Source organism: Aplidium turbinatum, chromosome 3, assembly GCF_918807975.1.
Source record: "Aplidium turbinatum chromosome 3, kaAplTurb1.1, whole genome shotgun sequence".
NCBI classification, from domain to species: domain Eukaryota; kingdom Metazoa; phylum Chordata; class Ascidiacea; order Aplousobranchia; family Polyclinidae; genus Aplidium; species Aplidium turbinatum.
This window is the reverse complement of record NC_137474.1, coordinates 20,797,428-20,810,601: the sequence shown is the minus strand read 5'-3', so window position 1 is coordinate 20,810,601 and position 13,174 is coordinate 20,797,428. Positions and strand designations below refer to the sequence as shown.

Sequence of the window (13,174 nt, the reverse complement as noted above, 5' to 3'; positions counted from 1 at the left end):
AGTAGACTAATTGATCTTCAAAGAACGGCATGCTTAAGATAACAGGAAATTACAACACAAAGGAAATAAACAAAACATAACCTTTGTCAGCATAACTGCCTTAACTGGTCTATTCAATCAAATTTCCAGTCTGTACGTAATCAATTAAGATGCTATATATGTCGCAAACCAGGTTCTTCAAATACGGAACACGTTACGGTAGCCTATCTGATTCGTTGGTAAATAAAGCCTGTGCTGATCCGAACCACATACTACACGATTGCGTATCCACTGTCAATGTCCCAATCATACAACGCCTACCATCACGGCGCCCTTTTGTAAGGCATGCTGCAAAACTCCAGCTCGCTGATTTCAGCACGTCAGATGCCTGGTCCGAGGAATTGAGCACTGTGCCAAAAATAAAGTCTCGCCTCGTTCTATTCGATGTCTCTCCTGCCTCTTCACTCCCACTTGGTTCTGAGCTTCAGAGAAGGGAGTGGGTGACACTGAACCGAATAAGAACGGGAGTTGGCCGCTTCAATGCTTGCTTGACACGCTGGGGCATAAGGGACTCTGCTGCTTGTCAGTGCGGTGCGACGGAGCAAACAGCTAACCACATTATCTTTGGGTGTCCCATCTATTCCCCTCCCAATGGAATAACAGGCCTCCGTACACTAGATGACTTGACGAAAAGTTGGCTCCAAGTCCTTCCATTCGGCTGACCATAAACTTTCTGCTTCATACGAACGACGACGATCTGATTCTGCTGTATCTTCCCTCAGCCTAACTAGTTTTAAGTTAAATCTCAGGACTTGTAACCTTTGTGACATTGTTGCTTTAAATTACTGAACCTGCATACTTACCGGTACAGTAGCCTACTCAAAATTGTCTTGCTAATGCTCTTTGTTTACAAATTATTTTTGGGAGTGGCTATTTTGAGTGCCACAGATTGAAACCTATCAACTTTTGTTGTATCTTTATACACTTTTTTTAAATAACTGTCAACTGAATTAGTTGATCAATCAATGTTTTTGAAAATGATGCTGGCTAAGCAGCATCTGCCAATTACGGTACTAATTTCAAGCCTACTTCAACTTAAAGCTTTCACAAATATTTACTAATTAAACCCTTCCATTAGTAAGCTGCTGTATACACTTGATACATTGAAACTTATGAACTTTAAAGACCACTACTTCAAACTATAAACTAATCAATTCCTTAGTAATTTGAAGTCACATCATCTTTTAACTACTTGTAGTCATGCTAAACTAAGCCTCAGAAAAGTAGACCAAACGAATTTTTCTGGATAATAACTGTAACTAACATCCTAAACATTCTACAATAGTTTAAAACAAGTCTGCAACCACAATATCATCAACAGTTTCACTGTTGATAGTAGACAATATGCCTGTATTTGCATACCTTCCAAGCAGATTTTGTGATTTAACCATAGCTCTCCTAGGTGGCGCTGTAAACAACAACCTCAAAACATGACTTTCCAGACTATGTATATAGTGGCTCTGATCTGAACGTGCTTTTTCAAAATTCGCTAAAAAGAGATGACGATGCGCATGCGCAGTCAGAAACTACAATTGTCTGTGACGTGAATCGTAAAAAACGCGCGAAAACCCAAATGGAGTTGGACGACATTTGCATTTGCAGTTTTGTCTTGTTCGCTTACAGAATGAATGGAAGTTTATTTGTCAAGTTTTCTTCCATATTTGAGTTCATAGCAAAGTAGTCACTTGCCTAATGTCCCTACCATGTTTAAATGCCCCAGTTGAATGACTTGTTAGTACGGATAGCTTGAAGAACATTAAAACTGACTACAGGAACAGTTTAAAGTGAGAAAGTTTAGTTGGTTTGCTACACACCCAAGGTATGAAGTCAGCTGACAAACTGGGATTAAGGGATCAAGCTAAATTGTTGCAGTTGGCAAGGGCTCATGAAGAGTTCAGCTACAGATGCTGAAGCACATGAACTAATCAACTAGGTAATTACTAGTCGAATTAGCTCTCATGAATAAGTCGATAGTCGTGCACAGTTTATGTCATTTTTAGCATGTGATAAGCATTGGGAAATCTTCACTGTATCCCTGTAATGTTAAACATCACTGTAATTTAACATACCGTACTGCTTTTTGCTGTGAGACTTTGCCCACTAATACAACAAAGTTATGTAGAATGGTTTTTGCTAGTGTTGTTGTTTAAACCGCTTAACTCTTGCTTTTTGTTTCAGAACGTGAAACTGTTCGAATGTAATAATGATTTAGGGAACTTTGATGTAATCTAGGAATTTTTAGACGTAGCTTTGGGGACTTTCAGGTTTTCATTTATGAGAGCACTGCCCAAATGAATGATCATTATGAAACTCAGGTAAGGTTTATTTCAGTTGACTCAGATCTATTCTTCAGGGTAAACTATTTAATACTTTTTACGGCAATTACGTGACCTGTTTATTGGTTTTGAAGTAACATTTTTAGAAGTAGCCTACTCGATTTTGCAAAAAGTGGTATCTTCACTTTCAAGTGGCATAAAAATGACTATTATGTCAAGAAGAAGTGCTTTTATCAGGATTTGAGTGTTGCTACTATCACCGCATTATGTATATACCACAAGTTTTTTGCAGATTGTTTTATGAAGTAGATTGCGCAGCATCGGATGCAACCTAATTAGTACCATGAACAATTCGTACTGTCAGTTCGTACCTTGAAAAGATCGAGAAAAAAATTAAAAAAAGCCGAAATCGCTGATCACAGTTTCTGCAAACATTTAAAAAATTTTCCGCAAACAAACAAAAACTCTTAGGATCATTCAAAGAAATTTTTAAATGTTTGCGGAAACTTTGATCAACCCTAATCCCGAACCCTGTTAAAATGTTTGCGGAAACTCTAATCAAGCCTAACCCTTTTAAAACGGTACCTCTAAATACCCATTGTCGGGTATTGTCAGGCATAGTAGGCTTTTTGGGGGGTTGTGGAGCATTTTCAGGGGTTGTCAGGTATTGTGGAGTAGGCTAACTACTTTCAGGCATTGTTGGGAATTTCCAGGCATTGTCGATCATTATCAGTGGTTGACGGGTTTGTTAGGCATTATAGCATTTTCAGGGGTTGTCAGGCATTGTAGACTAAAGTAGAGTAGCTACTTTCAGGCATTGTCGGTAATTTCAAGGCATTGTCTAGGATTTGTCTAATGCCTGACAATGGGTATTTAGAGGTAGGCCTACCCCTTTTTAAATGTTTGCGGAAACTGCGAGTGCGATCGGCGACTTCAGCAAACTCTTAGGATCATTACCAGAAATTTTGAAATGTTTGCGGAAACTGCGGAAAAATGGAAACTGCGATTAGCAACTTCGGCTTTGTTCTATTTTTTTTTCACTCGATCTTTTCAGTTTGTTTGTTTGCGGAAACACCCTAAACCTTAACCCTTTTAAAATGTTTGCGGAAACTGCGTTCAGCGACTTCGGCAAACTCTTAGAATCATTACCGGAAACTTTAAAATGTTTGCATTACCGGAAATTTTAAAATGTTTGCGGAAAAACGGAAACTGCGATCAGCAATGTTCTATTTTTTTCTCTCAATCTTTTCAGTTTGTTTGTTTGCGGATACCGATGCCTAGCTAATCGATATCTAATCCTTTTAAAATGTTTGCGAAAACTACGATCAGCGACTACAGCTTTTTTAATTTTTTCTCTTGATCTTTTCAAGGTAACTGACGGTACGAATTTTTCATTAGGGTGGAGTGAAAAATAAAAAAAATTGAATTTCAAAAAGTGGTCATGATATATGGCCCCAAATATCAAATGAAATACTTCTATCATAATTTTGGGTTCTTGCACCCTCTAGTGGCCGTGCAATTTCACCAAACGAGCTGAAAATAGCTAATTTTACCATATCTTGATAACCGCTTATACTAGAAAGTTAGTTTTTGGCTTAAATGCTGCAGAAGTAACATGTTTCTATCTTATTTCCAAAGAACTTTCTCTTAAAAATGTACAGAAAAAAAGTTACAAGCAAATTACTGATTTTTTAAAGTAAAATCAAGCACTGATGCAGTGGGTACGATGTCAAAAGTGTATAATGATTGATCTTATGACTGTGAAACATACCCCATCAATTAGAACTACTTTTAAAAACTTACTCAAACAAATGAAGTCCTCTTCTAGTATAAATACACTTGATCTTAACAATCAAAGAATCAATAAAACAGTCTAGTTTCAAAGTGGACTTCGAGTAACCCACTATTTTTATGGCTGATTCACACTGTCACAGTTCGGCTTCAATGAGGCAGAATATAGTTTTGTTTTAGAAATTTTTAAATAAACTGAATTCATTGTGTGCATATTTAGTTTGTATTTCAAATGTCATATTGGAGTCAAAACGCTTAGTGTGAATCAGTCCTTCACATTCTTACAGACATGCTGTTGTATGGTTTGTATCACACAACTCCATATTGAAAACACAAAAATTTCAAAGCTGGTTTCAGCATCACACAGTATTAGTCTGCACAAACATTAAAATCATGTTTGGTATAGAAGAATTTCGTCAGCTTTCGGGACTTTAGTTTTTGTCTGATGTGATGAGGCCATCTCTACGTTTTAATCCAAATACATGAGCAGATGCTTGATATCTTTGAGGTTTAAGTTGACAACTTGGTGAAAATATTTAGCCTTGATGTTAATAACTGGAATTTGGAACAATTTGATGTTGGTATCAATGTTGCTGTTTGGAGGTTTGGGTTCATTTACATACCCACCTTCAAAGTTGTCAATTGGAATGTGGTATTGTGCGTTTGATTTACGCATATCTGTGATCTTGTTTATTGCAAGTCTTCGGAGGTTGCACTGCAGTTGGTTGGATAATTCAGCTAAAAACAAAAGCGGAAATAATTGTAATGAACACTTCATAGGTGTCATGAAAACAGGGTGGGCAAAACATATTTTGTTAAAATAAAGCCCACCCGGCCCACCCTATTTCGACGCCTATGTATGCTGGTAGCCTGGTACGCACTGCGACTGTTTGATGGGTCTGCTTTCTATGCTGTTTTAACGATCTCGGCTTATGCATTTCAACATCAATCTGTTCTATTGCAGTTCAAACAACTGTGTCGTATAGGAGGAAAAAGCCTATACGACACGGTTAATCGATTGATGCCTCAGGTGATGTTAAACGAAGTCGCAAGTTACGTCTCGCGGACCGGGAAGGGGAAAATAAATTAAGTGGAGAGAAAAAGTTTTCTTTTGATTCCATGCAAAACTTAAAGAACATGGTCGTAGGTAAGTGTTTGTTTAAGTTTTGTATTCACCTTTTGTTGGTATGATATCGTCTCCAGAAAGAATACTTACTGTTCATGATTAATTTTCAATGAAATAGCAACCTTGGATATATCATAAGTTTTGCAGCATCTGAAGTTTACCTTTTTCGTAATCTTTTTTGTCAATTTGCTGTTTACTATCCCTGATTAATGCCTCAGTCTAGATCTAGTTGAAAAACACCTGCTGTTTACTCGTGTGCAATAAAAAAGATGAGATTAGAAAGTTGATCTGGCCGATTTCGCAGGGAAGGGTGGCCTTCTCTGCGAAAAGGTCGGGAAGGCCGACCTTCCTGGGTTCGGCGGCTATGCTTATGGTGATGTCCTCGCTTTTATTTTCATTACAGCTCTCCTGATGATCGTGCCACGCACGTGAAACAGACTGTAGACTCTGTAGAGCAACGTTCTTAACCTTTTCTGACCCGTTACCCCACTTTAAGCAATTAAGCATGTTGGGCATCTTAAATCTATTATTTGTCTATTAAATCCCATAACCTTGTCCATTTGCCCTGCAAGCAGTTCAAGGCGTTTATGTCAGAGAAAAAGTCGCACAAATAAGCAACCTTCGACAAGAACACGTTGTTCTGCATCTGCTCGTTAAGACTTCCAAACAGCAGCATAAAATTAATTCCATTCGTACCAATTTTATTAGTCTTTGGCAATCAATTGAATGGAATAGCCAAAGCCAAACCCAACAATGATTTAAGTTTGATTAAAAATTGGTAATAATTTGCACTGTCCTGCTCATTGCCCTCTGGAAGACCTCAAACTTCCCCAGATTGAGTAATTACCCACATGTTAAGAGCCGCTGGCCACTGCTGTAGATGATTGTGTAAAAATAAAAATCGATGTAACATTATTTGTTTACAAAACTGCTTTACTTATAGATGTTGTCCAGAGCAATACGAAATCATGCACTCTACAAGAAATCGACCACAAACTGGGCGACTGGTTTAAGACGTGGGAAGACCGCGATGGAGGCCGGCTTAAACGTCTTGCTACAAAACGTACTGCGGGTATGTTCATTTGTTCTCTCCGTCACTGACAAATTGTTACTATTCTCTCAATAAGGGCAATAAAAGCATTTTTATTTACTTAACCAGCGATTAATTTATTGCTGGAGCAGAACTTCAAGAAATATACACACATTTTAAGACTTGACTTCGAAGATCTATCAAACGATAACAATAATAATTTGCACTGGTTAGAGAAGGCAAACCGCATTAACACGATTAACGAATGTGCATTAATGTTAGAGGTTGATAGAACATAACGGTATACCCATTCCCCACCCCATCGTATAGGCTACGAATTACAGAATTAAAACATACTGAGGCATGTTAGGATGTATTAAAAAAATGCTTGTTATTGTAACATAACCGGGTGTTGCATACACATATCCATGGGATATGTAGCAATTAGAGTCTGTTCTTTCACGGTGCTCTAACACGACCTAATTTGCACTGTACAGTATATTTTCTTTCATCCCTGTTTTCTTTACAAATGTTGCATATTGTTTTATAGGTACTTGCGTTTGAGGCCGCCACAGATCACGTTGTTACATCCAGGCGCAGTCTTCTGATGAGGCATGAAGTACCTCAGTCCACTGTGTTTTTAGACTTTTATGCATGTCTTGTCGTAGCTGTGAATTGTGCATGGGTGGTGCATTTTACCATTCGAATAAATGTATTTTTCAACAACTTTACGTTTGTTTACATCATTGACTTAAATTTGCTCAGTATAAGAAGATGGTCATCATATTGGCATATGGATCATCAGGACAGTGTCAACTTGAAATTGCAGGTTAAGTTTAACCAACGTTGCTCAACTACAACGATTAGTGCAAAATATGCATGGCCAACTGCGACGAAAAGTGCAAAGTGCGTTTGGCCAGCGTAGGTACCAACGATGAACTACGTTGGCAGTAGAGTTGGGATTACGTAGGCCCAAAAATTTTAAAATAATTCGGCTCAACTGCGACGAATGGTGCAAAATACGTTGGGCCATCGTAGGGTACCGACGATGAACTACGTTGGGTGTAGAGTTGGGATAACGTTGACCCAAAGATTTTAAAATAAGTCGGCCCAACTGCGACAAATGGTGCAAAATACGTTGGGCCATCGTAGGGTACCAACGATGAACTACGTTGGGTGCAGAGTTGAGATAACGTTGGCCCAAACATTTTAAAGAAGTTGTCCCAACTGCGACGAATGGTGCAAGATACGTTGGGTCAACTTCGGCCACAACGTAGTGCCAACGGAGGAGCATTATTTTACCAACTGTCACACTACGTTGGGCCGAAGTACAATGTTTGCTGGGTAGCATTAAACTTGCAACAATGTTAAAATGATCACTTAGCGTTGTTGAAGTCTGGGCGACGTCCTGCAATAGAATCGTTGTACCATGCATTAAATGCTTTATCAGGATTGTAATCCGGTATTGCGGGACCATCTAACGACCCTAAATTGTTTTAACTGTTCGCAGCTCAGTAAATTGTTTCAACTGCATACCGCTTTTCATTAAACCTGACCATTTATTCCTTTATGATGTCATCATAGAGGGCGTGAAGTCACTAACCCACAGCGTTCTCAACTATGAAGACAAGTGTTTTACCCACGGATGTCAACTAACCTAGTTCTCCTTTTTAACAACGATTCAATGTCCGACAACATTGAATCGATATAAAAACGACAATATTGCCAGCCGATGTAAATTAGCACTTCGGATTAACACTTCGTTAAAATAAACATCGGGAATTGCAAACAAGACTTACAGCACTGGTGATCGCAGCTGGATATATTCAATACAACAGTATTGACTATGATGCGCTGACCTAATTCTGCGTCACTCTTTGATACTACATATTTTCGACATTTAATCCACGATCATTCTATTGCGAATTAAATAATTGGCTAGAAGAAACCGGCGGCCAAACTTGGCCGACGGAGGAGGTAGCACAGGCGGTCATTTAAGCACTACTTAGCGGCCATGGCCGCGATGGCCGCCGGCTGCTTTAAGGCTTGATTACTGGTATGCTGGCACTTGATGAAAATGGTGCATTACTGAATTCATTTGTATTTACAGTTGAATGAAGATTTGGAAGGTGAAATTCGCCTATGACAGGGAAATTCTCTTCAAAAAGTGGGGTATTACAGTATTACACTGACATATTGCGCAATGAAATCAACAACCTTAATCTGCCTGATGCATATCATGGCTATTGCGAAGAAAGCTTATTGCCGGACCTGGACTGTGCAAGGTATACAGCAATCCATTAACTGGAAACTCTCTACGAAGGCGCTTTTGAAGAACTTTTCTAGACCCTTGTTATGTTACTGCTAATTTGCATTCATCAAATGCTGGCATTTGCACAACAATCTAACCTCTTAGTGTAATTTATTAAGTTAAGAATCGATTTCGCTATAGTAATAGCATCTTCAGCTGGCACATGTAAAAAAAGAAGAAAATTTGAAAAATACGTAAAACGAACAAATAAAGCAATATGATGACGTGTATTGTTTTCGCTGTGATGGTCAGAAATAAAAAAAAAAAGAACTTATAAAAAAAGTGCTGGAGATGCGAATGAGGTTATATTTTTTGCCACTACAAGACTTCTTACATGGTAGAAACAAAACAGCTAAACAATCGCATAAGCCGAACAGTGCACTATGTAGCACTCTGAAAAGTATTTAAGCATATCTAAAAGCAAACATTGAAGGAGAATTCCTGTTGTATTTTGTTATCCGTTTTTGATTTGTACAATAAACATCATAGCATACTTTCATCGTATGCTTTTCAAGTTGATTTCATAGCACATTACTTTGTAAAATAAAATAGGCTTTCTATTAACACCGTAACTTAAATACAGCGCAGTATGCCGGAGTAGTTAGTCTAATGTTCACTCTCGACGTTAGATCCCTTCACTGCAGAGTAGGCTACTTTACCATATCTGAAGTTTTGGCGGTACTGCTAAACATTCGAACTGTAGGCGTGGTATCCCAGAACTACAGAGAAGGGGACTTCCGACTCAAAAACGACATGGGCCTTAAGAGTGTTGCTACCGCTCAAAACAAAAATCAACAAAAGATAACATCTAAACGTCTTTCTGATTCATGTAACATTTTTAAAGGGTACTCAGCACAAAATTGAGTAAGCTGTGGCTATATTTACACTATATAGTGTAATAATTACTTCAATAGTGTTGCCAGATAAGGAATTCTGGTCTAATTTGAGAAAAGTTTAAAGCTGTTGAAAACAAAAACATGAATTTTGTAAATTTTTTTAGTCCTGGGCAAAGATGAAAACGCTAATCTTATTCCTAACTCTACCCTTACCTTAACCCTTCCTAACTCTAGGAATCGCCAATAGGCTATTATAAGACCATATAGATTAATTTTTTTGGAAAATTAAACAAAGATAATGAATACTGCTGCAACGCCAACATTGTTAGGCCTATGTGTTTCCGGTGGCTCCAGGTCCCCTGCTGCCATGGGCAAGCATATTAACCCTTGAAAGGGGGGTATCACGACTGCCACGTTGCTCATTGTTGCCTGGTTTCGGAGGATGTTTGAAGTTCCTTGATTGGGGTAGGATCTCTACACAAACATATAGAAAATAATGTAGTGCAGTCGAGCATCTGTAGGAGCAGACAAACCTCCACGATCAGCTACCTCAAACAACTGGGCAAATTCCTCTGGTACACAGTCTTGGATTTGATGTACATTTATAATCTTGCACTAGCAATTCTTTGCAAGCCGAGCACTTTCTTCGGTGAGATTCACTATGTCCAATCCAATGTATCCACTAACAAAGCACGTAACATTAGCATCAACAATTCAACATCAGATAAATCATCTATGCTAACTACACCAAAGAAATCATCAAGCCATTTGAAAGAGGAAGCGTCTGAAATTTCCGGGGGAGATTGGTCAGAGGAAACCAGGCAAGATGCTGATACCAACGCTTGCTGTTGTCACAAACTTAAACAACGAACTTTTTTCTGACTCGAGCAGCTGCTTTACTGACATGAAGAAGTTACCTCCATTGGTTTGACGATACCAACCAAAGCGCTATTCAATAAGATCAGACATAAATTTTCCACTCATCAGGACATAATCATGCTTCTCCTGGAGGTATTCAGCAAGTTTCGGAACTGCACCCATGCTCTGAATACAAGCGGTAAACGTTTCAGTGGTAAGTCTGTTATTGCTGGACTTTTTCCACTTCATAAATATATCCATTGCTTTACAAAATGCAAGTTTTAGTTTTCAACAGTTTAAACTTTTCTCAAATTAGGGCAGAGTTCCTTATCTGGCAACACTATTGAGGTTATTATTACACTATAGGCTATATCGTAAATATAGCCCCAGCCTATTTATAAAGTCATTTCACTGTAATAGTTCTTAGTTTGAAATGAATAGTTCTTGTAAAAATGTAATAGTTCTTAGTTGGGATGAGTAAGAAAGCCTACCTGTTGCATAGGCTACATGGTTGTCAAATTCACATGTCACATTCAAATGACCTTTGCGACCCCTTTGGGGGTTGCGACCCTCAGGTTGGAAAACGCTGAGCACTTCAATTATTAAGCTGCTGTATATACTTGGTACATTGAAACTTATGAACTTTAAATACCACTACTTCAAACTATCAATTCCTTAGTAATCAATTCCTTAGTAATTTGAAAACTCACATCATATTTTAACTACTTGTTTAGTCATGCTAAATATTAACTGTAACTAACATCCTAAACATTCTACATTAGTTAAAAACAGTCTGCAACCACAATATCATGCAGTTTCACCGTTGATAGTTGGCAATATGCCTGTATTTGCATAGCCTACCTTCCAAGCAGATTCTGTGATTTGACCACAGTCTCTATATTAAAAACTTAAGACTAACTTAGTAGGATAATCTGGTAATAAAAAAAATTAGCCTAGGCCTATTTTGCGGTAATCTGCAAATAAGAATTTAGCCTACTTAAAGTTAAAACAACCCGCAGTTGACATTACTCGGCTAACCCTGCCTAGACTTATGGCTACGAATTGCAAAGTTCCCACGTGCCACTTGAGGCGCTGTCTCAAATCCTAAGACACACCCTTGCATAGCAACGCCATTGAGCTTCCAGACTAGTAATATAGATCAGGTTTGGTAACTACAAAAATTTATTGGTAGAGCTTTCGCCGCCGTAAAGGCGGCTTCATCAGTACTCTTATTCAAATAGAATAATTGATTATTATACGTTTGGTTGAATCCTACAATTATTGATGATTAGCAATTCCCATAACACCGAGAAGCCAGAACTGAGGTTAAGAGTCTGCAGAAACCTTTTATTACTAGTAATATAGAGACTGTGGTCAGATCCTTGTTTTTTAACGTTGATTCCATGTTTTTACGAAGATTCTACTAACTACTCAACAAGTTATCAAGTATTCACAAGCAAATTGGTGCTTGCCAATGAAGCAGCCAGCGTGATTGTTTTCAACGTCACGCTTCATTGCACAGAGCTGCTGGAAAGGTCTATTATCAATGGGCTGGGAGTAATATGCAAGGAATTTGAATTTGATGACGTCAGAGTGACGTCTTTTAAAAATAAAAAATATTTTTTCAAATGTGAGTTGTCTCTTTCTTATACACGTAGGCATGGGCGTCCGCAGGTTTTCGGTTAGGGGGGTCAAGGTGGGTTCACTTTCACCGTCAAGGATTCCAAGTCCGGTGATCTGAATGATTTATTAAGTTTTAGAATTGAAGCTGGTGATCAAATTTTGAAAGATCACATGGAGCACGCAAGTGACAATGCTTAGTATACATCGGCTCGTATACAAAGCGAGATGATAAGTTTGTGTGAAGAAACGTTTAGAGATGAAATTGTTACTGAAGCAAACAATTCCGTTGGCTTCTCAATCTTAGCGGATGAGACCGCTGACATTTCAGGAAAAGAGCAACTGGCTATTGGAGTGAGGTTTTTTTCGACGAAAAAATCTCGTGATTCGAGAAGAGTTTCTTGGTTTTGCGTCACTGAACGAAATGGACGCAGAAACAATTGCAGGGACAATAATAAATCAGTGTAATAAGTACGGTCTAAATTTAAATAAACTACGTGGTCAAGGATACGATGGATGCTCCACTATGGCAGGCAAAGAAAATGTAGTACGCAGGCACGTATTAGAAGCGAGTAGGCCTATCCGTTGGCAGTATTTGTCCACTGTTCAGCCCATCGCCTTAACCTCGTGGTCAACAATCTGAATGCAGTTTTGGATGTACGGAACACTATTGGAACAGTGAAGGCTATAATAATTTTTTTTAGAGAGAGCCCGAAACAAAGATGCCTAATACCAAACACGCCATTGTTATGCGAAACGAGGTGGAGCGCGAAATATAAAAGTATAAGACTCTTCGCGGAAAATTTCACCGAAATTCACAGGCAGTTGGAGAATTTAGTGCAGCACGAATCGAATGCAAAGGAACGGCAGACCGCACACCAGCTGCGGACCGCTTCTGGAACCGCTACTTTTGTAGTAACGCTATAGGTTTTGGAGCCTGTCACCCAAGCTCTTCAGGCAGTCTAACTGAATATGTTAGGTGTCAAGAAGCACATTGACAAACTCTTATCAATGTTTTGTGATCATCGGCAAAATGCAGAAACACTTTTTGCAGAAAACATTTATACAGCGGCATTGAAGTCAGCCGAAGAAATCGGGGTCACCATATCTGTCCCACGGCAATGTGTACGTCAAATATTCAGAGCAAATACTGGTGGCACCAGCATAGGCGTAGCCAGGGGGGGCGAAAGGGGCCATGGCCCCCCTCAAATTTTCAAAGTTTGGATTCCGAAGTTGAACCCTTTGTTAAAAATATAATATAATTTGTATAAATTTATATCGTTTTCC

At 38.7% G+C, this 13,174-nt stretch overlaps 1 long non-coding RNA gene across 1 annotated transcript; it reads left to right on the top strand.

Moving 5' to 3' along the window:
* The first annotated feature begins 2,214 nt into the window (after positions 1-2,214).
* LOC145767382 (uncharacterized) lies at positions 2,215-6,995 on the top strand. The gene is made up of 4 exons (XR_014288772.1): positions 2,215-2,354; positions 5,071-5,253; positions 6,176-6,304; positions 6,813-6,995. It is a non-coding gene; the product is annotated as an uncharacterized LOC145767382 (long non-coding RNA).
* Positions 6,996-13,174: the final 6,179 nt, after the last annotated feature.